Here is a 6635-nt window from a genome sequence, read left to right on the forward strand (position 1 = left end):
AAAAGGCCATATATTGTTTAATTGGCCAACAGCTTAATTGAAGATATTATTCCACAAACAGGGAGCCACCACCCATAAATGCTGAAGCACAACTCAGAATGTCCAGTTCATTCTGGACATTTTAATCTACCTGTTCCAGCTGTTTTAAGATACAGTATAAGAATTTCCAATTCTGGGGGAAATGCAAACTCTCCCCCCCCCCATCTTGTGCTGAATTTCCAGTGGTGGTGGTGGGAATGGGGATAATTTTTTTTTAGCCCTTCTAATGTTTCAGGAACGAAGTCCAACAAATCTATAAGCAACTATGTCGTTGGCAGAGGCAGAATCCTAGGTTCTGTCAGTGGGCCAGATTCACTCTTGCTGGCACAATATTGTGCCGATGAAACATGCATGTTAACTAATAAATATATACCAGATTTTCCTATGCAAAGTACAGGATATCACACACAAACACTCCTGCATCCCAGTTTGGAGCAAGAGGAAGGAATCCGTTCTGCATTGGCAGAACTGGTGAAGACAGCCAAAGCGGCAGGTTTTAAAGCTGCTCAGTGGGGCGGGATTCAGTTTACATCAGCCCCCAGCTAAAATGAGGGGCAAGCCTTCATTTTAGCAACAGGTCATACGCATAGCTGCCAAGTTATCCCTTTTTTTAAGGGATTTTCCCTTATGCTGAATAGGCTTCCTCGCGAGAAAAGGGAAAACTTGGCAGCTATGGTCATACGGGGTTTCCATTGGACTTCTGGGTGACGATGGTGACAAGTATAGCTTCTTGTCCTTGAGCTCCGTGGTCTGTTCTAGTTTCTTCTTCTTCTTCTTCTTCTTCTTCTTCTTCTTCTTCTTCTTCTTCTTCTTCTTCTTCTTCTTCTTCTTCTTCTTCTAAAAACTTGAATAGTTTTTAAATGGCAAAGGCAGTTGGCTCAGCAATTAACATTAATTGCTCCATACAGGCAAGGAGCATATCTGTTTTGTTTGTTTTACTTCTATATGGGCTTAAAAGCCCATATATTTTAATTGGAGGACAGGAGCGGAAAGAGCAGCTGTTTCTGCTGGGCGTTTTTAACTGATATGAAACTGATAAGGAACGCTAAGAACATCTTGATCAAAGGACACTCGGCAGTTTTAACACTGTTATTACACGAGCACAGACCTGCAGTGCTTCTGTTAAGACAGGCATCCCCAAACTTCGTCCCTCCAGATGTTTTGGACTACAATTCCCATCTTCCCTGACCACTGGTCCTGTTAGCTACGGATCATGGGAGTTGTAGGCCAAAACATCTGGAGGGCCGCAGTTTGGGGATGCCTGTGTTAAGACATCCAAAACTTTATTGCCAAATTTAGTCCATAAATCTATGCAGTAATTTTGTGTCTCAGCAAAGGGAGGAAGAGGTGCTGCAAAGCAATTTTGGCAAGATGAAATTAAGATATCTTACATGGATAGCCCGGGTCTTTTACATTGTGAGTATGCAAGAAAAGAATACTGATCGCCGAAGAATTGATGCTTTTGAATTATGGTGCTGGAGGAGACTCTTGAGAGTCCCATGGACTGCAAGAAGTTCAAACCTATCCATTCTGAAGGAAATCAGCCCTGAGTGCTCACTGGAAGGACAGATCCTGAAGCTGAGGCTCCAATACTTTGGCCACCTCATGAGAAGAGAAGACTCCCTGGAAAAGACCCTGATGTTGGGAAAGTGCAAGACAGGAGTGCCTGGTGTGCTCTGGTCCATGGGGTCACAAAGAGTCGGACATGACTAAACAACAACAAATGCAAGTCATGGGGCTGGAGAAGCCTTATCCTAAGTAATGAAAGCTTAGTTAACTGATATATATGCTCCCAGGCAACCTCTGCTTCCTCCATATAATGAAACCTCAACTAGATGTAATAACAATCTTGGCTAGTGAGCATGCCTAGCCATAGCTGCCAAGTTTTCCCTTTTCTCGCGAGGAAGCCTATTCAGCATAAGGGAAAATCCCTGTAAAAAAGGGATAACTTGGCATCTATGTGCCTAGCCCTGCAACCTGGATTTAGGCTGATCGGAGTTGGAATCCAACTAGTATTTGGGGGGGGGGAGAGGACACACAGATACCCCATTTCTGAGATATGGAGCTACTGTATATCATGTGCTTTAGGCTGCTGTTTGTGTTTGATAATTTGTGCTACAACGGTTAATTTGTTGCTTTTGTGATTGCTTTTTATTTGGAAGCTACTGTACTTGGATCAACTCCCTTGTGAAGCAGAACAGCAGATACAAAATTCTTGAATGAATAAATGTGGATTTGAACATCGAACTGTCAAACGACAATTTGCAGGAAGAGTGTGACAAATGGCAAAAGTTAAAACAATGAATGTATTGATGCAGAATACACATATAGTCCATAGCCATCCCCCCCACCCCGCCCCACCCCGCCCCGGAAGAGGAAAACTTCAATGGTATAAGGAAAATGTGTTATTTGTTCATGCACCTGTTTTCAATTGGCTGTCTGTTTTGGCTATTCTCTTTTTCATGAGTCACTATGTAGCAAAAGCAAGGATTGCCTGGGAATAAGTCCCATTGAACTGAATAGGACTTATTTCTAAGCAGACATGCACACATTTGGGGAAATGTGTGTTGCCATTCAGTTATGACTAATGCTGTGTCTTGTGCAAATCTAATATTTCAATATTAAATTTCAGAGGCTGGAAACACTAAACTACCGGTATTTCCTCTGACTGATGTCGAAATCACTACAATCAGCATAACAGCAAAAATGCCAGTTAGTCATCAAGAAGTACTATAACCAGAAACTGCCTTCCAAGGTCATCACAATTAATTGGTTTTAGAGACAGGGAAGCTGTACTCAGCTCTTCATCCAGCCAGGGGGAGTAAATTGAAAAGAGATAGCCATTAAATTTATGTATGTCAAAATAAATGAAGCTATAGCTTCATCCTTCTTCAGGTACTGCTACTCCACCTGCACATACTGGCCAATTTAGCAATGCTTCCTGTATGACGTATGACTCACCTGTGATCATATCCAAGAGCCAGTTTTTATATTATTATTTAGCAGGTATTTGATTGTGTTTTGCACCCCCTTCATGGAATTTGCCAGGAGCTCTCTTAGGTGAGAACACTCACGACCTTATTCAACCTCGAAATCCAGCACTGATCACAAATAAGCCAGCCTTTGCCTGCCTGTTGCCATCCAGATGTTTTGGGCTACAGCTCCCTTCAGCGCTGGCCAGTTGGAAACATCTGGAGGGCACCAGGTTGGCGAAAGCTGCAGTAAGGTAAGTGAGCGGATCGGCTCTTCCATGCAAGAACAACCTGACGTGATACGGATCAGAGGGTTGAATTATGCAAACATGGTAGCCTAAGTTAAGGGGTCAAGCTAGTTTGTTCACTTGGGTCCCATAAGGGCTGATTGATTTATTATTTTATGCCATAAAATTCTTATATAACTTGACTGTAAAAACAAACAGGCAGTAAAATCAAGAATTTTTTTAATAGCCCTACATATGAAAGTTAAAAAAACTGAAACAGATTTGAATGACCTCAGTTTTATTATTCATTCATTTAATTTGTATACCGCCCTGCATCCACAACTTTCTGAGCCTTCCCTTGCGATTGAGGGGGCCTGGGGCCACGCGCCGTCAACTGAGATGGCTCCACTAAGTCGGGGACTGTCCCTGGAAAACAGGGACACTTAGAGGGTCTGCGGCTTCTACGTGATCTGGAGGAAAGATATGGGAAAGTGTGCCTGTCAGGCTTCAGGGAATCTGATCCCTCCCACGGTGGGCAGCCAAGAAGCAGATAAACAAGAAGAGTTCTTACCAAGTCTTTTATTGAATAGTCACAGAGAGAGACGCAGAAATGCCATCTCTCTTGGATAATGGTGTTGCTCTGAGTTAAGTCCCACCTCTTCCATCTCTCCTTTTATACGTCATCCCTGCGTCAGCTAATCTGTGCTTTCTGCCTCTGAGCTTTCGGTTCTCCTATTTTCAATGCATGCCTGGTCCTGCGAGAGGGGGGCAGTCGGTCAGGAATGCTTTCCAAGGACACTGAGTCTGTCAGTTGTCTCTCCCCCGCTTCCTCCTGCTCCTCTCCCAATATTTCCCAGCTTCTCCCCTCTGCAGCCTCTGAACTATGACCTTCTGCAAACCACTGTTGTAAATCTATACTATCCTCTTCTCTGGAAGGTGCAGGAGGAGGGGTGCGGTCCCCACAATTCTTCCTCAATTCAGTTCCTGACAATGCCTGACTTGCATATCTTGGGTGGGGTGGGGGGGTTGGTAACTGATGCAATATTAGAAAAATAAGGGGAGGTTCTTATTATATTCAGGGTTTCTGCATGTCCCCTTTTCAAATGTAACACCTCCAGTGCTTAGGTAGTCTGGTTTGCCACCCATATACCCGCTAAGTAAAAGTAATGAGCCCTAATGAACTCAGCGGCAGCAGTTGTGTCTAGAATTGCACTGCCTGCCATTCATGCTGCCTTTCCTTCTGCACCCAGGCAATGTGCCTTCAATCTGAGTTGCTAAAGGAAAGTTGCCATGCATAGGAAATAAGCTCCCATGCTGTGAAGATGAAGTCTGAGGCTGAAGTATGGAGGCAGCTTCTGCATTTGAATTTTCTCCGATGAGCGAACATAGGTCTCTAGCTGAAAACATCAGCGTAGAGGGGAGCCTTAGCACCTCAATGGCTCAACAGACTGGCTGAAAATAGGAACCTATCCGTAAAATACAGGGCGGCTTGTGTAGTTAGCATGTCAGCTTTCAGTCATGCCCAGGCGTTAAATCAGAAGGGGTTTCAATAGGTTTTGTTGCTCAGGTGTGCTGTTTCTAATTGACAAAGATTAATGGGGTAATGTATCAGTCATCAGACAGGATCTGCACACTGCAAAACCGAGAGCAGCTTGAGAAGGAAATGGTGTTAAGAGTCAATAGTTTTAAAAGTCGGCTTACATTTATCAGTGTGCAATTCCCCGGGGACCCTTCTTAGAGAAGAGCAATTTAGAGATGGTGTTTGCATCTTAAATTAGATCTAATCCACAATGCGGATGTAACTGGGGCCAGGAAATCAGTGTCAGTGTGGTTTAGAAAAGGGGGGGGAGGCAGCATAATTGTTTCTGACACGAAAGCAGATTTTATGGCGTCTTCCTTTATGGCTACAGCATTGCACTTGCGAAAGAAGCATGCCTTCATGTGCAGCAGCTGCCAAGGGCTACGTGGGGCATTTCCTAGAGCACCACCCCATTGTTTTGCCATTTTACATTGTGCAGCACACACTTAAGAACAAACGGGCTGTTCCTTTCCTTGAGCTCTACCACAGCCCCTTGGGACATGTAGAGAGGAAAAAGGCATTTTCTATCCCTCTCCCTTGTGGCAGATTCTTAGTCTTGAACCAGAAAGATTGTCTCCGAGGAGGGTTCTCTAGAATATCATGTTACATTCAAAAGCTTTATTTCTTTCCTCTTTACTTAAAAGGTTTCATGCTGTCGTTTCTGACATGTTGTGCCCAAGGCGCCTTCTAGTCAGTAAAATAAAAATGTTTTTAAAATAATAATAATAATAATAATAATAATAATAATAATAATAATTTCCATATGTGATGTGCAAGGCAGCTATTCATAAACACTACACAGCATTAAAAATAACAGAGGGCAGGTAAAATAAAGTACTTTTTCACACAGAATATAAAGGACAGAATTTGATCCCAACTTGGATGGCTTTAAAAGCAATGTGGACAGATTCATTGAAGAGAGGTTGCTTTGCTGAAGAAGGCTGGAGAGTGAAACCACGAGTGGTTTTTGTGTGTGGAAGGACTGTGAGCTCAGTTCTGGTGCTGAAAATAAGTTTTCCCTTAATTCTGTGCCCAAGCCACATATGTTCTGTCCCAGGATTTTTGCATGTGGCTCTGGCGGGCGGACCCTAGCATTCAAAACATAGGTGTGCCCACCCCCAATCTAAAGCAGCAGTCTCCACCTTTTCAGACCTAGAGATCCACTTTTAGCCCAGGCTTGTATTTGGGGAACCACTTCTTAAAGTTTTGCCACTTATATGTCTGCCAGGGTTGATAGAGTTTCTTGAGTGAATTCAGTAGCCTCTGAGTAGAACAGGATCATGAGGAAAGGCAGCCTTTTTATTAGCTTCAAAAATGGCCAAAGCAGTCGTCATCTCACCAGATAATCTGTGAAACATTGTACTGCAATGAAATCAATAAGGCAGGCCTGGTATAGGATTGCAGCCTTGTATGGTTACGTAATATGAACGCTTTCAGAACTTTAGCATTCATTATACTTACTAGCAAAGCTGTGCCATCCGGTTGTGCAGACAGCCTTTTGTCCATGCAAGTACATCATGCAAATTTATCAAATCAAATCTTAATTACGGTCACTGACCAGTGCAATAAATTATTGCATTACATCATCAAAATTATTTTTTATCTTTAGATAATATATAAAATTTTTACTATACACTATAAATTAAAAATGGAATCTTTCTAACTCTGATCAGGAGTTAATTTGAATGTCTCCTGTATAAGCGCACTGGATTTTAATAGCATTGGCGCAAAATCTTGCCACCATAGCGGTGACATTTGGGTTGGAGTCTGAAAGGAGCCATTTTGTATGGAATTCTTCGGATCGTCCAGGGAGCTCAT

This window comes from Zootoca vivipara, chromosome 5, assembly GCF_965207765.1.
Source record: "Zootoca vivipara chromosome 5, rZooViv2.hap1.1, whole genome shotgun sequence".
NCBI classification, from domain to species: Eukaryota; Metazoa; Chordata; class Lepidosauria; order Squamata; family Lacertidae; genus Zootoca; species Zootoca vivipara.